This window comes from Natator depressus, chromosome 12 (genome assembly GCF_965152275.1).
Source record: "Natator depressus isolate rNatDep1 chromosome 12, rNatDep2.hap1, whole genome shotgun sequence".
Lineage (NCBI taxonomy): Eukaryota > Metazoa > Chordata > Testudines > Cheloniidae > Natator > Natator depressus.
In genome coordinates this window covers 8,667,834-8,680,563 of record NC_134245.1, presented here as the reverse complement: position 1 = coordinate 8,680,563, position 12,730 = coordinate 8,667,834, and the positions used below count along the sequence as shown (strand labels likewise).

At 44.7% G+C, this 12,730-nt stretch overlaps 1 protein-coding gene across 2 annotated transcripts in view; it reads left to right on the top strand.

Moving 5' to 3' along the window:
* Positions 1 to 334: 334 nt before the first annotated feature.
* The window catches only part of NUP93 (nucleoporin 93), a 124,959-nt gene continuing 112,563 nt past the window's right edge, over positions 335 to 12,730 (top strand). The window contains exon 1 of one of the 2 annotated variants that reach the window (XM_074968533.1): positions 335 to 528. The gene's annotated coding sequence lies outside the window, so the exon portion shown is untranslated. Of the gene's footprint in view, positions 529 to 2,417; positions 2,512 to 12,730 lie in introns of those variants that run through there. The other variant, XM_074968532.1, reaches the window with a different exon arrangement.

The following is a 12,730-nucleotide window of genomic DNA, read 5'->3' as shown; positions in this document are numbered from 1 at the left end:
AGGATCAGGCTCAGGGAGCTCAGTGACTGACTAGCCCTATGCTGGGATGCAAGGAGGGAGACTTTTTGTACCCTCTCCCTCACTTTGCAAACATGTGCCAATTTAGTCCATACTAAAGGCCTGGGATCTTGGTTGAATCTTGCAGGAAACAGGAACTGTTAAAAACAAAACATAACTAACCAACCCCCAACCTGACAGCCTCCCATCCTAATTCAGTTGGTTGGAAGAACACTCTTCTGCCCAAGGACAGGGCATCCCTGTACATTCTTTGTGTTTCCTGTAATCTTGCAAATCACCACTGTGCAATCTTTAAAGGACGGTAGAGAAAAGAAAGAAGATGGTGGGGGGAAAAAATCCTCCATCTACTATCTCTATCCTAGACAGCTGGTATTTTGAACTAGGATGCTGGATCCAGTGTCCTTGAAGGCCAGTGTCTGATGCTGGCAGTCTGAATGTCAGACACCAGACGATCACGCAGCTCCATGTCACCAGCGAGGCAGACAGCATGAAACAAATCCAGATGGCAAGGTAAGAAACTACTAGGCAGGAGGGAAGGAGAGCTGTTCTCTGGCTGTCTTTTAAATAATGTTGCTGATCTTTCAACAAAAGCACTTAAAAGCCTTCAAACGGGCAGCATCTTTAACCCTTTACTCTCTGGCAGCAGCCAAAGCCAGGAAAATGAGAGTGGGAGAATCTGCTCCTAGAGGATTTGTTAGTGTTAGCAAGGAGTATAGTGCATATCTGGAGGGAGGAAGGGGGAAGCAATCACTTTCTTCTGCTCTCTTGCGTGGCAATTTGATTTCTTTGTGATTTCACGTGGCACAAGAGAGCATCATTAACTCTCACCCTGTTAAATTAAGACAGTTAATATGCCTGGATGCCATAATCTTTAGACGCTTTATTGTAATATGCTTTTAATCCCCACCCTTGTTTATTCCTTTCAGTGTGGATTTCAGTGCCAAAATCATTACACAGTAATCTGATATATTTGAATCTCCTAGCTGTATTCTAATGGAAGATGTTTACAGAGTAAATTCAGGATGGGGTTACGCTGGCAAAACCACTTCCCTGAGATGGCAAATCGGCCAGACTGTAGGGTCAGAAACAGATTTCAACCCTTGGGGGTTACATAAGGGGACCTGCACAGCCCCCAGAATGGGCAGCACTGGCTAGGAAGTGGGCGTGGCTATGCAGGGGACTAATTCAGTGCTTCTCTCCGGGTAGCTTCAGCTAGAGCAGCTTCCTTAGAGTCCTAGCTGTAAAACAAAGCTGCTCATCTCCCCAGCAGAAATCTGGAGTAATAGGGTAGTGATGGCACCACAGCTGACCACCCTCTAAATGAATCCCTACTGGGATAATTTACATCTCCCTGCAGCAGCCCTAAGGAATGTGGCCTGAGAGCTGGAAAGTGTATAAATGGGCCATTTTTGTTAAATTTTGCCCCCATACCAAACTGAACACGAATAAGAAACTGGGGACCAAATCCTACTGCCAGTAGCGTAGGGAAGTGCAAATTGCACCTTGGTCCAGCCTCTCCCCATATAACCTGGGGGTGATTAATGCTGGTAGAAAGCAGATGTTGTTTTCTGGGTCGTTCTCTCCTCTTCTTCTGTCAGCCTAGCTACCATTGCTCAGGGAGGTGGATTACCTGCCCAACAGGAGAATGCCTCCTGTTGGCATAAGCAGTGTCTACAGCACAGCGCGGTGTGGTAATTGTAGCCAAGCCCTCAGAGGGGCATAAGTCAGGAGTAACGCCGTGGCAGTCACTGCAGCGCCCTGCTGTAAGGCGGGGAACCATGCTCCTTGTCTGCCTAGTGCCTGCAGGCAGGGCTGTCAGGACTCTGCCCAGACAGGGACCCTGGGTCTGAACCTGCCTTTGTTTCCCCTTTTGTTCATTTCACCCCCTCTTGGGCACTTCCCATGTGGATTTGTCTTTCCCCCTCAGACCCGCTCAATCCGGCATGGTGAAGATGGAGCTCACAAGGGGCCGGGGGAGGGGGGGGAGGGTCCGTGCTGGGGGCGAGCCCAGGTGCTTCCGGTGTTTGTACAGCGCCTGGCACCGCGGTGCTGAGGCAACCCCAGTCAGGTGGCACCCCCCCGCCCGGGACGTGGTGCCCCGGGCTGCCGCTGGAGCAGGGACGAGGCCAGAGGCCCCCGCCTGTTGGGGGAGGGGGTGCCAGGCCCCCACTGGGCTCTGCCCCCGAGGAGGAGCCCTCGCCAGGGGTCTCCACAGCCGGGGCTCCGCCCAGCTAGCTCCATAGGGGAATCCCCAGACCCTGGCCTGGGGGAGCCCCTGGCCCGGCGCCCCCTGCACCCCCGGAGAGGCGGCCCCGCCCCCCCGGCGGCCCCGCCCGTGTCCCTCTCTACGCGTCTCAATAAAGTTTTGAGCGGACGGCGGCGGCGCGGGGGCCGCTGGGGGATCGGCGGCTCCTCCAATCAGCGGGCGCGGCGCGGCGCGGCGCGGAGGCCGCCGGCTGCCGGAGCGAGTCCCGCGGCGGAAGGAGGCGGCAGGTAGGAGCGGGCCTGGGCCGGGGCGCCTCGTGCTCCCCGCCCCCTCGGCAGGTGCCAGCGGCCCCCCCCCCACGCCACGCGCAGGGTCCCCGCTTGACGCCCCTGCCCCCGCACGGCTCCCCCTGAGGTGGCCGCGGCGCAGCCCGGGGCGCCCCCTGGCGGCGAGGCTGGTGTAGCGGGCCGGCCCCACGTGCGGAGCGGGCCGGGCGAGGGGCCCGCCGCTGGGCAAAGCCGGGTGCCCTTGGCTCGGGGAACGCCCGGGGACTGTGCCGGGGGAGGCAGCCGGGTCTAGTGGCTGGAGCCTCGCTCAGCCCTGCCTGGCCGTGGGTACGTTGCTTAACTCCTCCGTGCCTCAGTTTCCCCCCCCAGGTAAAATTGGGGGAGGGGAAACAGGGTGGTAAAGTGCTTTGAGGTGGCCAGCGGGTAACTACAGCGTCCGTGCCAGATACCGTTAATCCACGGGCTTCTCTGGCGTGTCTTCCCCGTCCCCACCACCAGCCCTGCCGGCCCCCTCCACACAGGCTCTGCCGGAGGAGGTGTCTGGCCAAGGAGGGTTGAGTTCTTTTGCTCTGTGGTGTTAATCGTTTTCTCCTGTCAGATGAATGAGCTTTAACATAGTCGGGCATGTGTCTAGTACCCTTCATCCTGGAAGATCCTCACGGCTGAGATTTTTCAAAGGAGCCTAAGGGAGTTAAGCACCCAGATTCAGTGGGAGTCTGGTGCCAGAGTTCCCTAGGCTCCTTAGAGATTCCTGCCCAAAGTGCTTTATGCATTTTTATGCAAACAATACACATGGATTCCTTCATTGGCTACTGACTGCAGTCCTCTCTGGGGTGGTTCATCATGGCATCTGCTTAATACTGTAGAGCGACACTACGAAGCCACATAAGACAGGATGTGAAGAAACAGTATTGCATCTAATTGAAACTCCATTTGGGAATTTAAGTAGGTAGAATCTGAGGTGGCACTGAGCATTCTGTCTCAGGTGCTTGGTTGGCTGGTTCTTGCCCACATTGAGCAGGGGGTTGGACTAGATGACCTCCTGAGGTCCCTTCCAACCCTGATATTCTATGATTCTATGATCACCATATGTGGCGGCGAGGGAAGGCATTTCCCCGCAGCTCAAATTGCAGTGACTTGGATGGTTTTTTGCCTCTGCAGCATGAGGCATGGGGTCACTTGTCAGGTTTATCTGGGAATATCTCACTTAATCATTTCCCTGCAATTGTGGAGGCCTCGGGCATTGGTGCACTTGGGTCCCTGCTGTTCTCTGCCTGGGGCACATAACAGTCTTGTCACCTGTGGGCTGCAATACTTTAATGTAATTTAGGTTGTTGGATTTAGTGTGCAGGTATGTGGGGGGTGGCCTGCGATGGACAGCAGGTCCACCTAGATGATCTGGTGGTCCCTTCTGGCCTTGAATGCTGACTCTAATAGTCTGAACTGGACTCCTCTTGTGAAAAGTGCTATGAGATCTTTAATGATCACAAATGGCTGAGATCTCTGTTTAAAATCTATTCTGAAACACTGTTGTCAGCCTTACATTTCCCTGTAACACCATGTGAGAATATTTGGTTCGTTACTGACTCGGAGGCAAGAGTGTATCCTGATGAACATGTTGTTCTTTGGTGATATCACATCCAGTTACTGCCACATTCCATGGCTGGCTTAATTTGTAAGCTCTGGTGAGAATGCACCGTTCAGATCATGTGACATGATAGTTGCCAAGTAGTATTTTTAAATTCAGTGTGCTCTGTTAGAGAGACATTTTGGAACAACAGAAGTGGGAGTGTGAACAGTATCTGGTAAACTGTACTTCAGCAAATGGTCATTTTGATGTATACAGGGCAACTCTCTTTGGATGCCTAGAGTGAGGCCTGCAATAAAAACCTAAATGAAAGTAACCCCTCTGAAACATATCTAAGCTTCAGCTTTTTTTCAGGCAAAAGCAGGCTATAGTGATAAGTAGGGCCCTACCAAATTCACAGTCCCGTTTGATCAATTTCATGGCCGGAGGGTTTTAAAATTGATCAATTTCACATTTTCAGGTGTTTACATTTGAAATTTCATGGTGTTGGCTCCCAACCCAAAAGGTACCCAGAGATGAGTCTAACCTCCTCCCCCTTGCCCCCCTATAGGGGAAGGACAAGTCCTGTCCCTTCCCAGCCCTGTGGGGACTTGCAGCTGGATGGGGCGCTCCCAGCAGCAACGGGGAGATCAGATTTCACGGGGAAGGGCTTATTTCGCAGTCCATGACACATTTTTCACAGTCGTGAAATTGATAGGGTCCTAGCGATAAGCAGAGTTGACCTTACAGCTTCAGGTTCTCCATGTGAGACATAGCTGCCCAAATTGTGGCTTGTGGCCCCATATGGCTTGAGAGATGCTATTGTTTCCTACCAATGATTTCCCACTTACTTCCCTTGTTCTTTGGTTGGATGACCTATTAGTACAAGAAGGGTACAGGGGAAAATAAATGTTACATGAAAAATATCCCAGGTGCAGGGTTTTTATGTAAAATTTAAAAGAAATAATGTCATCGGTTTGTTTTGGGCTCCCTTATTTTTCTCTGTATCTTCTACTTTCTGCTTCTATTGTTTTCTTTCCAGTGGGTTGGGATATGACCTTTCAACAGCTGGTTCTTCTTGGGCCACTAGCTTTGCTGAATCTTTCTAAACAGGATCCTCTCCATGTTATAGCTCTGATCTTTACAGGGCTGCAGCACAGAGTGATAAGATGATTGTAACATTGTTTGGTCCCATCTACACAGGCAAGGCAAAAACTCTTATAACATGGTTTGGGTGCTCGTATGTTAAAACATGAACTCCTGGTGCAGTAAGAATTGCTGGGTAGACAGCTGCTAATGTGGAATGACGGGTACCCAGCATGGCATGACATTGTCCTCCCCTTATACCTGGGGGAGAAGAGGACAGAACTTTTAAGTCCCCTCCTTAGGCATGTTGTAGTTTTATAAATCACCCTGAGGTTTTGCTCTGTTGCAACTGGGCCTGCTTCCCTCCTGGTTCAGTCATCATGGTAGAAATACTCCTGCTGGAATTCTGCATCACTGTGGAATGCAGAATTTGTGCAAAATTAATGTTCCCTGTAGAATTTTATTTTTTCACACAGAATTTGTGATTTCTCCTTGGCGCTCCCACCTGTGCCTTTCACAGGTGGCTGGGGCTCCCGCCCTGAGCCCCGGGTGGCTGGAGCTCCTGCTCTGAGCCTTGGGTGGCTGGGGCTGACAATGGGAGTGTGATTATACTGTGTTGTTTTGACAAATAAAATATGCGCAATGTGTGTTAAAATGTGTGCAGAATTTTTAATTATAGGTGCAGAATTCCCCCAGGAGTATAGAATATATGAGTTTCTACATCCTGACTTTCCAATAGAGGTAATGTCACAGTGGTTTCTAAATTTTCCTTGTAGTACCCTCTGTCAGTTCAGAGAGTGGAGAGAATTTTTAGTTTGATTTTCCTCCAAGGATTTTCAGAAACAAAATTAAATACTTGATGTAATCAGTTTTCCATGTTGCAAAGGTTAATGGTGGGGTGTCCCAATGACCTGTGCTAGGATCAGGTGCCATTTAATATATTTATTGAGGAATTGGAAAAGAGGGTGAACGATGAGGTTGCAACATTGACAGATGACACAATTATTTAAGATAGCTAAGACTAGGGAAGTCTGTGAGGAACTTCAAAGTCAAATGGCAGATGAAAGTCAGTGTTGACAAATGCAAGGTAATACACATGGAAAGGAATAATTTGAAATACTCAGACACGTTGCTGGGTCCTAAATTAAATAATGAAGGGTAGAGAGAAGGTAAGTCGGATGCACGTATTTATCCTTTCTCATAATACAAGAACAAGGGAGCATTAAATGAAACTGAAAGGCAACACGTTTAAAACTGATGGAAGGAGATTATTTTATGCAGTGCATAATTGACTTATGGAACTCATGGCTGCAAGAGATCAATGAAACCAAGAGCTTAGTAGCAGTCATTAGAAAATTAGACTTTGTATGGATAAATGTATATCCACAGTTAAAACAGATAGTTTTTGGCCTAGATATTCTTAATTCTAACTGGTAACTTTTAGAAACTGATAAAAAAGATGGCCATTATGGATATTCTTGCCCTCATTTGAAGCATTTGGCACTGACCACTGTTGGAGACAGGATATTGGACTAGATGGATCATTGATCTGATCTAGTATGGCAGTTCCTATGTTCGTAAATGACATTTATTTTTTATCTACCCTGTGGTATCTCACTTCATCCTGATGTGCTCAGTACTTGGAAGTGTTCTCAAACTGGATATCTGTCATGCTTTTAATTCATGGGGGAGGATACAGTTCCTTTGGCTGAAAATACCCTGTTGGCTTGTGGTTTCGGCAGACCATTTCCACTTGTTGTACTATAATTTCAAGATGCTTTACTTTAAAACACATTTGAAACTCTCTTTAGTTTCAGGCTCTGACCCTGCAATTCATGCTCTTGCAAAATGCTTGAGGCCTGCAGAATGGGGTTTTTACATATTGATCTTTTGGATTCTCATCCAGCTTTCAAAAATATTTTTCCCCAGCACCTATCTGCTCAAGGAAAAACAAAAGGAAGCAGGGAAAACCATAATATGGATGTTTATATAGAAAACTGATTGTATATCAACATTTGCAAAGCATAAAAACAGACTGGTAATCAAAAATACTAAACAAGGTTATTTTTACACCATAGACAACATGCAGCTTGCAGCATTCATGTTCTAGGTTGTTTGTATGTAGAAATAGTAATATAATAAATTCTGGTAGATGTTGAAAAATCTGGACTTGTTTTTTTGTTTGGTTTTTTTACCCTCCTTCCCGCCAACCAATTTGAAATATTTACCAGACACTTCCTATCCAGAGGCTAGCATAGAAGATAAAGGGGGTAGAGTGGGAAGTGCTGGCTGTGAGGAGAAGGTACTAGAATTCCTGCCAAAATGCTGTCCCTGGATCCAGTCCAGAAGGTCCTTTCTACCCCCTCACTTGTACTTTCAGAGCCCTGGCTGCTACAAGGGAAAGGGGACTCTGCAACTCTGCCCAATTCTCATCCTTGTGGTTTTTTATATCTTCTTTCCCCACATGATTATCTCTAGTTCCTAACTCTGCTGTTGCTGATAGCTTTCCTAGGAACAGCAGTGTGAAATTGACCTGATTTTTGTCTCTTTCTCCACTGCTTGTATTTTGAGTAGAAGTCCTGAAACTGACCCAGACATGTCTATTTCACAGTGCTGAGCTCTCTGAGCCAGCAGTAGCTGGAACAGGGTCTTGTGGGAATGAGAGCAGCACTGGATTTATTCATGTTCACATCATATTTGAAAGAATATCTTTGCTAGATATTTTTTTTTTTAAATAGAAGCATGAACTTTAATCAGCGTTTAAGGGCTTACAGTCCTCTGTTCTCCAATGAAAGTTTCTTGCAGTTCATAGCTGTGTGGGTGACTGTTTTTAAAACTCTGAGTTTTAATGTCCAACTTAAGAGTCAGGTACCTGTGCTTTATCTGTTACATTTATCTGTTTCAGAACATTTTCCAGTAATAAAGGAATTAACATTTTTGGCCCATCTTACTTAAAGCTAATTAATTAGCTGACATAAGCCTTTCAGTATTTGAAAGATAACAGACACTGTTCACACATTTGAATATTTAAGCTTTAGATCTTTTTAAAGCCAGTTCAATAAAATATTCAGCGTGGCTATATTTGGAATACAGTAATTACAACATTCTTCATAAGACAGTGTATCCGTCTTCTTTAGGAGACTTTGTTTTTTAATAGCAAACCATCATTGAAAATACTCTGTGTGGAGTTAACAAACCAGTCAGTCTCTTATGGGCTCCTTTTGGCTTAAATTCAGGCAACTAATACAATCTTCGGAGTTTATTCTTGGTTTCAGAATGTTAGAGAAATGTTAAAATTTGTGTTTTATTGGACATGGAATAGTAGTTTAATGCAGCATCATCTATTGATAAGTTATTAATGTTGTTTTCCAGAAGAGCTGTGTCTGTCCTGGCTTTTAGCCCAGGGTCAATCTGGCATCACAGAAGTTAGTTTAATTTCTTCTCTCTGCATTTTCTTTCCCTGAGGTGTCAGTTGTTCTTTCCCAAGCCAGACATGAAAATCTGCCATCATTCTGCTCCTTACTGTAGTAGCAGTTCCCATCTTGAACAGCAGTATTAAGAGTCAGACTGCAGTCTCTTGAATGCAGTAAATTCTGTCAGTGTAAAGACTATCTTCTTTGTGCTGCTGTTCTGTCTAACCATTTTAATGTTGTTGTTTGGAAAAAAGCCATTTGCTGATCATTCTCTAGATGAGTAGTGAGTTGTCATTACCACAGATTTGTTATAACCACAGTTAGTTTAATGTGTGTGTGGTTAAAATAACTCCTGTTTATTCCAGATTTACCGAAACCGTTCTCTGTTTTCACAGAGTTTGTTGAAATGGTCCCATATCTGAAAATTTATGGAACAAACCCTGCATGGTGTTGACGCTGAGTCTATGGCTAAAAGTGCAGGTTTGGGAGCTGTTTTACACTGCACTGACTCTTCATGCTTTTGATTTCAGTGCTCTCTGAGATGTTAGCTCTTGCTTATGCTGCTGGCTTTTTATCTAGGTAGTTAATGAAAAAGGGAAGTGGACCGGATCAAATCAGATCAAACTAAATTCTGTGCTATTCTTGCAGTCAGTGCCATACACGCTGCTCCCTCAGAAACTGACATTAGCAGTCTTAACTGTATGGGAGCGTGGTTATTCTGGTCACTGTCTGCCAACAGAGGCTGCTTCTGGCAGCCAAGCACAGGAGATCTCTGCTAAGGGGAAGCAGTTCACAAGTAAACGCTGAAAAAATGTCCTATACTGCATTGCAGGGCATGAAATTGCCTTTCTTCCACTGGCTTGCTAATCTTTTCTAACAAATCCAGTACAAACTATCCAGTCTGGTTTGTTGGCAGGCATAAACCTGATTGCCACCTCTGCCCCAGCACAGTTCGGTAGCTAGCCAGCAGTGGGTGGAGAATGTTTACATGGGCCCTAATGTCTGGAGGCAGGCTATTAGTTTGTGTCGCTGTGTTTATGCAAAATAATAGTATGAAATGTTCTTGGATTTTTTTTTAATTAACTGCATGTGTCTGAATCACAAAACGTAATACTTTTAAGCAAACGCCTATCTAGATAGTGCTAAATAGTTCTCTTAGCACTGGTAACAGTGGTGCTTAGCCACAGTGATGAAACTGGATGCCTAGTGAATATAAAATCCATTCCATTAGAATTCTTGGATTTCTTTTCTACTACACTGTATGTCTTAAGCAGAGGATTTTTAAAATACATTTTTCAGAGCTAAAATATGTTACCTTTTACTTGTGAACTCCCTCACTCTCTTCTTATCCTCCTTGTCAGTTCATGATGATTTCATCTTAGACTGATGATGGATGGAAATCATGTGATTGCCAGGATGTACTGGATATATTCAACATCACAGAAGGTGGCTGCTTGTTTGGATGTACTTGGATGACTTGGCAAGAAGTAGCTTTTGGCCCTTCCCTCCTATCCTGTTGGAAGGCTCAGATGCTCCCTCTTTGTGTGTGTGTGTGGCTTTGATCGTTCCTCCCTCCTTCACAGGTATAAACTACTTAATTGTGATCTGACTGTGCTAATCAAATATCTCTTGAACAACTGAAACTACAGTAAGAGAAATACAAATGCATCTGCTCAAGGGAGCATTTTGTAAGAAGTTCAGTCTCTTTTGGGGATGCTGAGATGTTTAAACTGTAGGCATTTTCCTTCTATAAAATAGTCCTGTTTTCACATTGGACTCATTTGCTGTTTGTTGTTCAAATAAGCAAGTAAAATTACTTCTCATTATTCTCTTGCAACATATTAGTGTTAAAGGATCACAGTTAGTGCTATAGACCTTAGTTTGTCTCCTCTGATCACTTAGAAAGGAAGAAGGTGTGCTAATTTCTCTTCTGTTTAGGGACATTTTAAAATTCTGGATAAAGGAGATGATTTGGAGAGAGGGGACATTCGAAGGGGTTACACCAATGTTCAGATTTGGTTTAGGGAGGATCCCAGTTTGTGGATCAGTGCATTGAGGCTGATATGAGTGTAGGGTGTTTCTCCCCTATCTTCTCCTCTGTTTGAGTTCAGGAGTTAGCTGGATTTGTGGCTTCCATGTAAGGAGAATAATTCTTGGAAGTATGTGACCTCTATTTAGAGGACTTTTTTTAAGATTGCAAAAAGAAAGATGGCCTCTGCAAAGGTCAATATCCATGCTTTGAGAATTGGGTAATGACCAAAGACAGATGTGGTGCCATTTTATTTGCCAGTGTCCTCTCTAAGGACACTCCTTTGTCTCACTTGTATGTCTACACTGCAAACCCTTCCCCCCCCCCCCCCCCAAAAAAAAAAAACCCCAAAAAACCCAACAACCCCTGTGTTCCTAATTCAGGTTAGCTAACCCACATTAGCAAACTTAGGTTAAAACAGTAGTGACGACATGGTAGCTCTGCTTTTAACTCAGTTTAGGAGATCAAATTCAGCTCCAGCATAGGCTTACAATCAAGCTGCTAATCAAGTTAAGAACAGACCTTGTTTGTTTGTTTTTTTATTTTACAGTGTAGACATACCCTTATTGAGAATAATTCAGAAATATTGCTTATTTTTGTTATTTGTTTTTGCTGTACTTGGAATGCTGCAAGTAAGGGTAATGATGGGGTTGGGGGTGGTGGTGGTGGTGGGGAATGGACTCAAGGTTCCATTATTGTTGTTTATAGGATTCTGTCAAGATATATGAAATGTCTGGATGCTGTAGACGGGGTGGGGTGGGGGGTATTGATACATTTAATTAAAAAAAAAAAGGCAGCAAATGGGAACTAATTAGTCAGTTCCCAGAAGATGATTATGATGCTGATTCTGCATTAGAGTGACACCTTTTGTGTGTTGAACTACTTAGTCTAATGCTGAATGTTTAGCGTTGGTTCACATCAGCATTTGTGCTGGTCCAGTTTCACTTTCAATATCCTCTGCAGGTAACATGGTCATCTTTGCACCAGCACTCTGCACATTGGAAAATCTTGTTTACTGAATGCTGATCATTACAAATAGTTTTAAAATAATACATCCTTCCTGTTCTGGGTCACCAGGCCTTCATGTAAGCATGGCCAGATGTTCTCTGCTGGGAGAAACAAGTCCATTAATTAGCTTCTGCTCTTCTCCTTTTTTTTTTCTTTTTCTTTTTTTTTTTTTTTCAGACTTCTAAGTTTATTGGTTGCATGGGAGGGTTAGGTGGATATTATTTATCATTGCTAATGAGTTAGACATGTAAATCCCTTGCATTAAATGAAAAATAAATCCTATTTACAGGAGATATCTGCAGAGCTACATCAAGTTACACCTTTATTATGCCTGTCCCAACTTCATCTTGGGTTGAAAACAGCTGTTCTGATATTTAATTCTTGCCAAACACATTAAATTTCAGGAACTCTGAGCTGCTGCAATTTTTAGAAGTCAGAGCTCTTCTCTAGAGCAACCTTTGTCTTACATTTGGCCTGGGGTACTCCCTGAACAATCTGTGAATCAGAACAATATTCTGCTGCTTCGGTCTCGGTATCTTGCCTAGCCCTGTTCAGGATGAGGCAAGATTCCATTTTTCCAGGCTTGTGAGGAGCTGAGGTCAAATTTTGCAGACTTAGGTGCCTAAAAAGTTAAGAACTGAAATAAGTGGCCTGAATTTTCAGAGATGCTGTACATGTGCAGCTCCCATTAACTTGACTGTGAATTTAATGGATGTCTGAGCCTAATTTTAGGCACCCAAGTTTGTCGTTTGAAGCCTTGTCTTTCATTAACATGTGTTTCCTTGCTGAAACTAGAAGAGGCCTTTCACACATCAATCCCTATAAGTCTACATTCCCAGCCCTTTTTAGAAATCTGTTCTGAATTCAGATTTATGTGATGCCTTAGTGACCCCATCAGTTACAGCCTGTTTGTTATCGACACACTTTATACTGTCCACTTCCTCCAGATGATCCATTCTACCTTCAATGTATGTATGTAATTCTTATTAACACTAATGAAAGTTTCACTTGTGCACTGAGGGAAGACCGTATACCCTTCACGGTGGAACAGCCTGTTCATATTTCTTCCATCTATGGACTTAGTGATGCATGGCTTTGTATCTTTTTCTGAAAGAT